The sequence below is a fragment of the Quercus suber genome, unplaced genomic scaffold (genome assembly GCF_002906115.3).
Source record: "Quercus suber isolate HL8 unplaced genomic scaffold, Cork oak 2.0 scaffold_24, whole genome shotgun sequence".
Classification (NCBI taxonomy): Eukaryota; Viridiplantae; Streptophyta; class Magnoliopsida; order Fagales; family Fagaceae; genus Quercus; species Quercus suber.
This window is the reverse complement of record NW_027069489.1, coordinates 2,278,690-2,284,809: the sequence shown is the minus strand read 5'-3', so window position 1 is coordinate 2,284,809 and position 6,120 is coordinate 2,278,690. Positions and strand designations below refer to the sequence as shown.

Genomic DNA, 6,120 nt, shown 5'->3' with positions numbered 1-6,120 from the left:
TTATAAGTCGAAACTCTCTCTCTCTCTCTCTCTCTCTCTCTCTCTCTCTCTCTCTCTCTCTCTCTCTCTCTATATATATATATATATATAGAGAGAGAGAGAGAGAGAGATGGGTTCAAGTTACACATTTTCTAAACCATTAAATTTAAATAAATCAAACAGTGAAAAAAATAACTCATTAATACTGATATCTGATTAGCATCTTATTTATTTATGGCATTCCATACCAATCTTTCCTCCAAAAAAGAGGAGTCCAAATCTTCTGTCCCACTTTTCCTGCTCCACTCTATATTCTACCAATAAATACTTACCACGTGTTCACCTAATTAATTAAATATTATCATTATTGACTTATTAATCTTACAGTTATTAATTAATAGTATCATGTGGCAAATATTTATTGGTGGAGTATAGAGTGGAGTAGGAAAAGTGGGACAGAAGATTTGGATTCAAAAAAGAGTAGTATGCATGGTTTTAAAAACCGGTACGGTGAGAGAACCGGAAAAGTTGCTAATTACCGGTTTTATGGTCGGACCGAGGTCCGACCGATGGTCGAACCGGTGACGTCATAAATAATTTAATTATTATTTATTTAAATTATATAAATAATTAATAATTTTTTAATATACTAAAACTAACAAACCAATAGTAATAAATATGTTTCCTTTAAAAAAAAAATACAAGTATATAAGTATATAACATTCTTTTTAAAGAATTTAACATAATAACAATACAAAACAATCATCCTTAATATAATAACATTACAAAACAATCATCCTTAACATAATAAACTTTCAAGTTTCAACAAAACCAAATAAATAAGTTCATTAGCCATTACATTTACATCCAAATGGCAAATAACAAATAAGTTCATTACATCCAAATAGCAAATAAGTTTTAAAGTTTCAAACAAACAACTACTAAGTTTTAAGACCCAAGCTTCATTTGTTATGAAGAAAATATCATCATGTAAACCAAATGCTCCACCACTAGCATCATTATCATCATCCTCATCCTCATCTTCTTCATCTTCAACATGAATAGGATGATTTTTATCTCTAAATCCGGGAGGAGCATCATCTTCATCATCAAATGATTCCAAATTGATGTCATCTTCATCCTCAATCACTTCATTGTCTATATCTATACAAATTCCAAAACCAAAGAACAATAAATGAAATAACAATTCTAAATGAAAGAACAATTCCAAATGAAATAACAATAAATGAAAGAACAATAAATGAAATAACAATTCCAAAACCATTTCACTCAACAATTTCAGACTGGCAGAAATAATTTTATCAACAAATAAATTCATCAACACAACATACACAGTCAATAGTATATTACTCATTTACTCTATAAACTATATTTCACAAATTTCACAAACAATAATGCTCTCTAAATCAAATCCACAACATACACAAAATCACAAATAAACTAAAATGCTATTGTAAACGAATAATTGAAGTTAAAGTTATCAGTTATCAGTTACCAAAAGAAGAACCTGAGATGAAGCCGAACATGAACTAAGAATTTGAGCTGAAGCCGAGAGAAATGAAAAAAAAAAAAAAAAAAAAACAAAACAAAACAGAACCGAGAAAATGATCAAAATCAAAATCATAAAAAAGAAAAGAATACTAATTAGTAATTATTAATTTATTACCTGATGAAGCCGAGAGAAATGGAAAAAAAAAAAAAAAAACCGAGAAAATGAAAAGAAAAAAAGAAAAGAAAAGAACATTACATGATTAGCAGAGAGCAGAGCTCCAAGGGCGAGGGCCGAAGGAAAAAAGAACAAAAAAAAAGACCCCCAACCGAGGTGCGTGGCTGCGGCGCTGTGCGTGGCTGCGTGTTGCTGTGCGCGCCGCTGTGCGTGCTGCTGTGCGCGCCGCTGTGCGTGAGGCTGAGGCGGAGAGGTGAGTGAGAGAGTGAGGGGTGAGGCAGAAAACAGAGTGAGGCAGAGAGATGATCTTGAGTTGAGTTCAGTTGAGAGCTTGAGGTGAGTGAAAGTCTGAGAGAGTGAGGGCCGAAGGGTGAGTGAGGCAGAGTGATGAACTGAGATGAGAGAGTGATCAGTTAGGCTTAGGGTTAGTTTTAGAGGAGACCAAAACGACGTAGTTTTAGGGGAATAGAAAAAAAAACTCCCAACCGGTCATTAACCGGTTCGACCGGGCCGGTTTTCGGTTTTACGGTTAAACCGGCCGGTTTTCACTATTTACCGGTTTTAAGCTTATTTTCGATTTTTTAGCATAACCGGACCGGATTGAAGGCCGGTTCCCGGTTGAACTGGTCGGACCGGCCGGTCCGGTCCGGTTTTTAAAACTATGGTAGTATGTTCTCTCTCCTCTCTCTCCTCCTAGAGTATAGATGATTTTGGGGAGCCACCATGTATTATGTTGACTGTTGAGCACCACCAAGTTAGATTGGTTACCTGTCTTAATGCAAAGACTCTTTGTGGTCGATTTTTTTTTTCATCATTGGCCTCTTTCATAAATAGCTTCATTGAATTGAAGAATTTTCTCTATAGATCTGGCTTCTCATATTGCAAAACCAATCTTGGCCAACTCCATTCCTAGTTCCTACTGCTTTTTTGACCTTGTAATCCTTGCTTTTTGAAATAATAATTTCAAAATAATAATTATGATAAGCTAAGTGAAAGAGATGATTCCATTATCACGTAGGGTGTTTTAGAAAGACTCAGCCATGAGTGTTTTTCTAATTATTTTCACCCTTAGACCTGTTATTTTGGCAGACCTCAAACAAAATTTGTCAGGAATATTTTAGAAAAACTCAGCCACAACAATTGTTCTCTAAAATAATTGTGACTTCGGCCATGAGTGATTCTTAAAAAAAATGCTATTATAGCACTAATTCTAGTACCTTGAAACAATGGTGTTAGAAATCAATGGTTGAGGCTTAAAGTGCATAGAACCAAAAAGACGTGTGACAGAGAAAGGAGAAAACGATGACAATGGAGATGGGAGAGCTCAATGCTGTTTTTTTTTTTTTTTTTTTTTAACACATTTAATAGGAAGAGTTAATGCCAACCACTAATTTCTAAGGAGTAATTATGACATAGCAAAAGTGTTTTCTAACCATTAGATCCAAGAAAAATCTATGGTTTTAAAAAGGTGTAACTCTTGTGACTTGAACCTATAGATTTCTACAAGAGTTACACATTTTTTAAGCCATATATTTCCCAAAGATCAAATGGTTAAAAAAGAAGATATATTTATCTATTATATCATTAAATACTTACCTAATTAATAGTTTCTGTAGGGATATTAGGCCCAGTAGAATGTATTGGGCTGAGGGTCCAGTTTGAGGACACCTCACAAATCTGAGGATGGATAGACGTATGATAGAGGTCAGCATTCACAAATAAAGGAGGGGATTTGGGTGTTATGATCCAGTGAAGTGATTCGAGGATGAATGCTTCCTCGGCCACGAAAAGCTGAGATCACAATATGTGATCTGACATCAAGAGCAACATTCCGGACATTTCCACTAATGAAGATAAGTGTCAAGAAGGAACAGGACAGAAGGGGGTTGTGAAATATCTAAGAGAAAACTACTACCATCGCGTTAAATGCTTGGTAGCTAACTCTCTGACTGGATTTATGTGGAGAAGACGCCTGAACAATGTTGCCTTGGCCATCCCAACTCACAGAAGGCCTGAGAGGATGTTCGATGGAACAAGCACTCAAATAGTGGCCTGAACGATCAACAAATGGAGGGCCAAGATCATCTAAAGGTGGATATATAATGTAAGAAATCCTCGCTGGAAAATAGATTGAGAAATTAAGAGAAAATACTATAGCAATCAAGAACTGAATTTGTAATCAAATTTGAGAGAAATATATAAGAATTGATCTCCTCGGACTGTGCCGAGGACAATTTTCTTTAGTTTAAAACAGTCTATCTTTCTTTTCTTGTTATTTGAATTCACTTACTTGTTGTCCAACTCATTAAAGCACAATTTTCCAACCCACTCTCTACAAATTCATTGTATTGAGTTTTTTGGGCTTAAGTTCATCCATCACTTGGGTAAGGGATCCAAATTGCGTCCTTACAATTGTTGCCGTCTGTGGGAATTTCTGGTGTTGTAGTGAGTCTAACGTTCAATAATGGTAGGTTCAGGTCTAAACCAGGCAGAATCTATAAGGTCTCAACGTTAGGATCACTTCTGTGATCTTGAACAAAGAATGGACAAGAAGGAAGTGTGCACACTACCCATACTAAGAGCCAGTCTCGGGGTGGGAGCCACGTCTCTCATGAAGAGAATGCTAGAAACATGCAATTGGAGATTGATCATCTGCGGAGGAAGTTACGCAGTGAACGATGAAAAAACTCCCTCAAGGTCTATTTCTTCTTCTAGTGAGGAAGAAGATGGCAGTTACAGGCCCAGATCGAGAACTCCACCCAGTGAGTCTTTCTTATATGATAAGGACTACTACCATGAGTGCAAAAACAAGAGCTCATTTTCCAAAGGCTTGGGGAATGATGCGATGAGCAGAGTGCTCAACCAAATTTCTAGATCACCTTTCACGCGCAGGATTGAGGGAGGGAGACTTTCTCGGCGGTTCACTTAGCCCATGTTCATTAATGGTCGTACAAACCCTGTGGAGCATGTAAGTCACTTCAACCAGAGAATGGTTGTACACTCTAAGAATGAGGCCTTGATGTGCAAGGTATTCTCATCCAGCTTGGGGCCTGTGGCGATGAGGTGGTTTGATGGTCTGGGTGCAGGTTCTATTGACTCCTTCAAGGAGCTCACCCGAGCATTTGGGTCTCATTTTATTACATGCAGTAGGGTTCCTCAACACTTAGATTCTCTGTTGTCCATGTCCATGCGAGAAGGTGAGACCCTAAAAACGTATTCGGATAGATACTAGGAGATGTTTAACGAGATTGATGGGGATTTTGATGATGTGGCTATAAGGACCTTCAAGGTCAGCCTGCCCACCGAGCATGATTTGAGAAAATCCTTAACCAAGAAGCTGATAAGGAGTGTGCATCGGCTTATGGATCACATTGATGAATACAAGCCGGTCGAGAAATACCAACAACATGGCAATAGGGAAGGGTAAGATTATCTCTCAAGAGAAGAGGGATTTCAAGTTGGACAGATACAACAATAGCAGGCCCCAAAGGGATTTTGCTGGGCAATCTGGGTCTGCAGCTCCTCAAGTGGTAAACACAGTGTTCCAGGAGTTAGGACATCAAGTCTTGAAGAAGATCAAGAATGAGCCATTCTTCAAATGGCCAAATAAAATGGGAGGAGACCCCATGAGGCGCAACCAAAGTCTTCATTGCCAATACCACCAAGAGCGAAGGCATACCATCAAGAACTTTAGAACTCAATGGAACCATCTGGAGCAACTGGTCAGAGAGGGAAGGTTACAACAGTTTTTGTATTGACCTAATGAGCAAGGAGACCAAGAAGGGTCAGGGGCTCAAGGGAATGCTTCTTCAAGGCCCTCTTTGGGCACAATTAATGTCATCTTTGTTGTACCTGGGAAAACTAGTTCTCATCCTTCCAGGGTGATGTCTATAGCTCGGCTACCTGCCGAGAATTCTAATTCTGAGCCGAAGAGGGCTAGAGTGGAGATCCGACCGGGGCTGAGTTTATCGGATAAATATAAGATTGGAACCATCTAGCCACACGATGATGTTTTGGTGGTCACCCTCTGGATAGGAGGTTATGATGTGAGGAGGAGGATGGTGGACTAGGGCAGTGGTGCAAAGATTATGTACCCTGATGTTATGAAGAAGTTTTTTTTTTTTTTTTTTTTTTAGAGCATGTTCATTTGGATAAAGCAAATTAATGAAAAGAACAAAATAAAATTTAAAGGAGCAAGTACTATTTAGTATCTAAATTCCTAACAATTTCTAAAAAAACATAAAATCAAGTTCAAGGATAGCCATGATTAGATCATTTGAATTTCTTGCAAACAGATTTGTACTTATTATGTCTTTTAACTTATCTAGTACCATTTGAATTTCTTGCAAATAGATTTGCACTGAAGTTTCTGCCCATACCAAAATTATATAGTGCTCTTTAATGATTGGAAAGAAAAAAAAATGATATTATACTCTTCGGATAGAAAGAAAAAG

General features: G+C 37.4%; 1 long non-coding RNA gene across 1 annotated transcript; it reads right to left on the bottom strand.

Annotated features, from left to right (window-relative positions):
• Nucleotides 1–722: 722 nt before the first annotated feature.
• On the bottom strand, nt 723–1,689 carry LOC136064626 (uncharacterized). Its single transcript, XR_010626238.1, has 2 exons — nt 1,496–1,689; nt 723–1,143 (listed from the first exon to the last, which is right to left on the bottom strand). It is a non-coding gene; the product is annotated as an uncharacterized LOC136064626 (long non-coding RNA).
• Nucleotides 1,690–6,120: the final 4,431 nt, after the last annotated feature.